Raw genomic sequence first — 6,248 nt, forward strand, 5'->3', positions numbered from 1 at the left:
CAGTATGGGTCTGGCAGCCAGGCTGACTAGGTGCTGAGCTACTGAGTCCCACCCGAATGTCTCTCATCAAGAACAGAATTAAGTTCAAGTTAGGGCGAAGACCTGATTCCCAGAGAAGAAAAATCAGAAGCAGGGCATCAGGGAAGCTAAGGGATCATTACACAGAAAAACTCCAAAAGGAGGGGGTTGGTCAAAATCCCAAGTGCCGCAGGAATGGAGGAGGGCTCCCTGATGAGCCGAGGGCGGCACTCTGCAAGGGCAGAGCTTCCAGGGCTTCGTTCATTCTCTTGGCATTAGTCTCAGAAGTTTGGGGTGAATCCAACTTCAACAAAAGTTAGAGAGGTTCCATGTTATCTTTTTGGCTGAGTTGTCTTTGGTAATTTCCCAGATAAAGGAGCTCTTTTAATTGCTTAAGTGGAAGGATAAGGCATTCATGTTTGCTCTCTCCCAAGCAGCCTTTTCTTTTTAACAGGTCCATTGTGGAAACTGTCACCCTAACCCAAAAGAACTCATGCAAAGGGTGTCAGAGAGAATCGCATCTCTTAGAAGGCCAGTATGTGGACCTTTTCTTTTGCCTCAAGTTAGATTAACTGCGTGACCCCGGACAAGGTAGTTCCCTCTCTCGGACCAACCTTTCTCACCTATAACAAGAGAAGGTTGCACTTTCTTTACAGTCCTTTCTTCCCCTGGTGTTCAGTAGTTCTTATTCTTTCCTAATTCGAATCTAATTATTGCTGTAGAACCACACATAGTCAGCTGAATGCTGGTCTCTCTCTGTCAAAGTTCTTTGTACTCAAGGAGTGCCTTCCTACAAGGTCAATCCAATAAGGTGAGCTTGCTCCTGAGTAAAAGCGTTCTGAATTCAGAGCAGCTCCAGCACTAGTAACCAGGGAAGACTACTGGGGCTGGAGGGTACGCACTAAGCTCATCTAGCTGCTTGCCAAGCAAACGAAGAGGTTTTATTTCATTTTATCTGAGAAGCATCAATAACACAGAATGCTAAGTAGGGGCTACAAATGAAAACTGTCTCCTTCATTTATGTGAATTTATAACTGTCTATAACAGCAAAGAAAATAACTGAATAGAACTACTGATCTGCTAACTTGTTAATGATAGGAGACATGCAGGTCTTTAACCATTTACCCCTGAAAGGCAAGCTTAGTCAAAAAGCAGCTATTTATCCAGGGGAAACATTGGCAATGATCCTTATTATGGTGACTTAGTGTGATAAAACTCTATTGCCTGGGGGTAGCTAGGATGCAAGAAGCCGTTCAGTAGAGTTACAAAACGGATCTTTACTGGATTTGTCGCAAACAGAGGATGAAACACTCGTGCAAGAAGTCAAGATCCATCCTGGGCTATAAGTCACTGTTACCCTTCCCAACCTGCTGAGGAAATTCAGTACACCCAAACTAGTCAGCAAACAGACCAGAAAGTCTGAAATTGATTAAATCTAAGATGTGTTTATTATGCTCCTTGTGATTTAGCAGCCGGGGCCTCCTAGGGGAAGGGAAGGGGGGAAAAAGCGAAGTAAAACAGAACTATGGATATTTGGTATTCCAAGTGGATACGCTGGTTTCTGCTTCTTGGCCTCTGTGGATTTCAATGAACCATCAAAGGCCAACGATTCTGCACCCTGGGATCTGGGCTCAGTTGCAAAGGAGGTTGTGGGCTTTCTCTGGACTCAAGGATAAACCCAGCATAGACATGCCTGAGACTTGGCCAAGAGTGAAGGGTCTAAGAGCCCAACTCCCCAGGGAGAAGCTGACAAACTGTGTGAACTCTGTTTCTCTATTTAAGACCCAAGCAATAGTTCTGCCTCTCTGTTGATTGGTTTAGCCATGGAAAATACACACAAATACTCACATGTGTAGACACACAGCCAAGCCCACTTGGACATTTTCAATTGAAGTTAATTAGTAATTTCAATACATAGACTTAAAGAATTTAATTTAGGAAGTTCTTCCCAAAAACGTTCGAATTGTCGTTGAGCAGACACGGGGCAACCCTGTGGATGATATTGCTGTATCAGCCCTAGGAAACCTCACCGAAGAGAAAAGTCTTCTGTTCACAAGCTCGTTCTAGCTGTATTTGCTGCCTGGATTTACCTACCTTCATCCATTTCTAGCACACTCCATGCTCCCTCCTTTCTTTGCACACACACACACACACACACACACATGTACACACACATGTATGCACACACACCTGCACTATCCTCTCAATTTCCCTCCCTTCTCCTCTGAACATGTGGTTTCCTTGGTACTTAACTGGAGAAAAATCTTAATGGCAGTTCTTGCCTGTTCTTTCTCCCCTCACACCTGCCCACATGCCATAACCCAACCACACCGAACGCAGGATGGCTTTTTAAATGCAATCTATTGTTCATGAAAACACTGAAAATTGTTTTCTCTAGTTGGTGTGATCTTACGAGATTATTTTCACTTTGTTCTTTGTACTTTTTTGCATTATGTATACTTTACGACAGCATATGAAGTTTTTACAATGACAATGGACTTTCATTTAAGAGGAAACGAAGGCAATATGCTCACAAAAGTGCACAGTGATTGTAATTTTTGTAAAAAAAAAATAATCTGTTCAACAATAAGAAGCAGGAGGGGGAACACCCCTGAAAGTAATTCTGTTTGCTGTTTCCTTTCTATTATAACATGGCTTAATAATCAGTAGAAAAGAAAACTTTCAAACAAATTATTTTAGAGGACATCTGAGCCTCAGAGCCTTAAGCGAAATGAATGAAGAGGGCACCACTGCCACAGGCATGGACTCAGCATGGCAAGTCAGCAGAGAAAATGTGGTTTACCCTCTTTCAGGGTATTGCTTCTAAAGGCTTCTTCAGGCATGGGATAGAGTTCATGACAAGATTATGGCCATGGCTATTAAACTGAGTAAATAGACTTTCTGTAGGTCCAGAAGCACGAACATGATGCTGCTCTGCCCAGTCACCAGAGTATGATTCAATCCCGAGGCATCTTTCATCTTTGGCATCTTACAAACTGGTGCTAATCCTCAACTTGGGATAACGACGTCCTAGATAGAATCTGCATTGGAGACTTTAGAAGTGCCTAGCTTTAGAAAAGCGGACGTTTCTTCTCCCCATATTTTCTAATCTTTTTCTAAAGCACCAAAGAGAAAGCACATGCCCAAGGATTAGTTGTCCTAAACCACATAATAGTGAAAGGAAGAATCCTGAAACTTGACCAGGTGTTAAAAAGACATTAACAGTTACTTCTCAGAAATGCTTTTAGTTTAGGGTAGAATGCATGTTTAACACATTCATAAAGGTAGGGTGAAAGAAAGTGAGAAGGAAAAGAAGAAAAGGACAAGAAAAGAAGGAGGTGGAAAGAAAATGTATACAGGGTTTCTTTTAAATTGCAACTGACACCCCTCAGTGAGTTTGTTAAAGCTACCTTATCCTTTGTATGTCTCCCTTTCACATTAGGATTATATATGCCATTAAATAGTTGCAATGTACAAATTAATCTGAGAAGAAATATAACCTAATGGATATTTGAGTACTGAGATTCTGTTCCCAGCTGTAGCAGAGATCCCTAAATGTGCTGGAAGACACTAGAAAGCATCAGAGAAAAACCCAAGCCCCATGGACTGTTTACTTAGAACGAGACCATTTGAGTGCTTGTATTTGTAGCTTCAACATGTTGCATATAAAACTGAGAAATAAGAATGTTGTAAGAATGCTATGGATTGAAGAAGGAGTTTAAAAACATATTGGCACACTGGAGATGCTACTGCAATTTGATGATTCTGCTCTATGGGGTAGTATATTTCAGACTGAAATTGGGAAGTTACTTTTTCAGGAAAAAGACATCAGAACCACATATGCATTTACCCCAGCTCTGCAGCAAGCACTGAAGTGAGAAGGTAAACTACCCCTCAGAGGACTCAGTGCTCTCAGCAGAACAGAGAGAGGCAGAGTCCCCACTGCCTTGTTCACAGCAGGAGAGAACATTCCCAGGGTGACAAGTGGAGCGTTTTGTCAAGCATGTCATAGGGAATAAAAACCTCCTTAGCAATAATACTGAGAAAGGTCATACTCAAACGTGGGTAAGTTTATATGTATAAACAAGTTAAAATTTATCAAACAACAACAGCAGCTTTCTTCCCCCAAATTAAGAAGCTCTGCCTCATGTATCACCAAGGTTCAAAAATGACACCATAGTCCAGAAGATGGAATAGTTTTGATGTCCACCATAACCAGGGCACAAAACAGTTCCATTAGGGCCAAGAAAACACACTCATCTTCTCCCTTTGGAGTCACACCCTTCCCACCCTCAAACCCTGGCAACCACTAATTGATTCTCCACCACTATGATTTTTTCTTTTGGAGAATGTCACATAAAGGGGATCATATAGCAACTAACCTTTGGACACTGGATTCTTTCATTCATCAGTGACTGAGATTCATCCAAATTGTTTCATCTCTCAATATTTCGTTCCATTTTACGCTGAGTATTATTCCATTGTATGGATGTACCACAATGTGGCTATTAAATTACCTATTAAACTATTAAACACTTAAGTTGTTTATAGTTTTTGCCTATTATGACTAGAGCTGGTATAGACATTTTTGTACAGGTTTTTGTGTGAGCATAACTTTTCATGTCTCAAAAGTAAATACCTAGGTGTGGGATCACTGAGTCACAGGCTAAGTGTACATTTAACTTTATAAGAAATTGCCAAACTGTTTCCCCAAGTAGCCATACCATTTTGCATCCTGAGCAACAGTCTAAGAGAATTCCAGTTGCTTATCAGCACTCGGTATTATCAATATTTTTTTATTTTAGCCTTTCTAATACGAGTATATTGGCATCACATCATGATTTTAATTTGCATTTCCCTAATGTCTAATGATGTTGATCATATTTTCGTGTATTTATTTGCTTTCCATATATTCTCTTGGTTACCTATCTGTCCAAAGATTTTACTCATTATTAATTGGGTTGTTTGTTTTCTTACTGTTAATAGTAGATAGTTTCAAAAAATACATTCTAGATATGTCTTTTGTTACATATGTGATTTGCTAATATTTTCTCTCAGTCCTTAGCTTGTTTTTTCATTCTCTTCACAAGGTCTTTCACAGAGCCTAAGTTTAAAATTTTGATGAAGTCCAATTTATCAATTTTTTCTTCTTGTATAACTTGTTATTGGTATCCTGTTAAAATAACTCTCCCTAACCATTGGCCACAAATATTTTCTCTTATGTTTAAGACTTTATATTTTACATCTAGATCTATGATTTATTTTGAGTTAAATTTTGCAAATGTGGCAAAGTTTAAGTGGAGATTCTTTTACTTTTTTTTAATATGCATGACTCATTGTTCAGCACAATTTGTTGAAAAGAGTATCCTTTCTCCCATTAAATTACTCTGCATCTTTGTTAAAAATCAACTGACCATATTTATGTGGGTTTATTTATGGAGGCTTATTTCATTTCACTAGTTTATGTGTCTACCCCTACATTTGATTACTATAGCTTTATAGAAAGTCTTTAGCATAGGCAGTGATAGTCCTCCCACTTTATTCTTCCTTTTCAACATTGTTTTAGCTATTCTACTCCATTTGCCTTTCCATATGGATTTTAAAATCATCTGTCAGCAAGATGGCAGGATAGGAGGTCTCAGTCCTCATCCCCTGATGGAAACATTGATTTAACAACAATCCATGAATGAATGTACCTTTATGAGAGCTCTGGAGTCCAGTTGAGAGGTTCCAGCACCCCAATGGAGCACAAAACCTGAGAACAGTTGCATTGAAAAGGGTAAAAAGTATAGTTTCACTTTACCTGCATCACTGTCACCCAAGCCAGACCGCTCAGCACCAAGAGAGGCCTCCTCAGACTGTGATTTCTCCTGTGGGATAAAGAGAGAGAGAACTGAGTGTGCAGCTTCCCCAGTCTTTCAGGGCACTGTCTGATAAGCCTGCTTCTGTCCCCCTCACCTAGAACACTGAGGGAACTGGCATAACTAGATTGTTTGGGGACAGCAAAGAACAAAGAAAAGGGGCATGGTTCACAGCAAATGGCACAGGGATCTCAACAACTATTCCACAAGCCTGGCCAGCTGGCCTGTGGACCCTGTCAGCCAGCCCACCCATAGATCTCACCAGTCAGCCAGCCCACACACAAACACTACTACCCAGCAGGCCTGTCTGTGCATGGACCCCACCAGATGGGCTGACTGCAAAGCCCACCAACTGTCCTGCATTCACCT

Source organism: Hyperoodon ampullatus (assembly GCF_949752795.1).
Source record: "Hyperoodon ampullatus genome assembly, chromosome: 1".
Lineage (NCBI taxonomy): Eukaryota > Metazoa > Chordata > Mammalia > Artiodactyla > Ziphiidae > Hyperoodon > Hyperoodon ampullatus.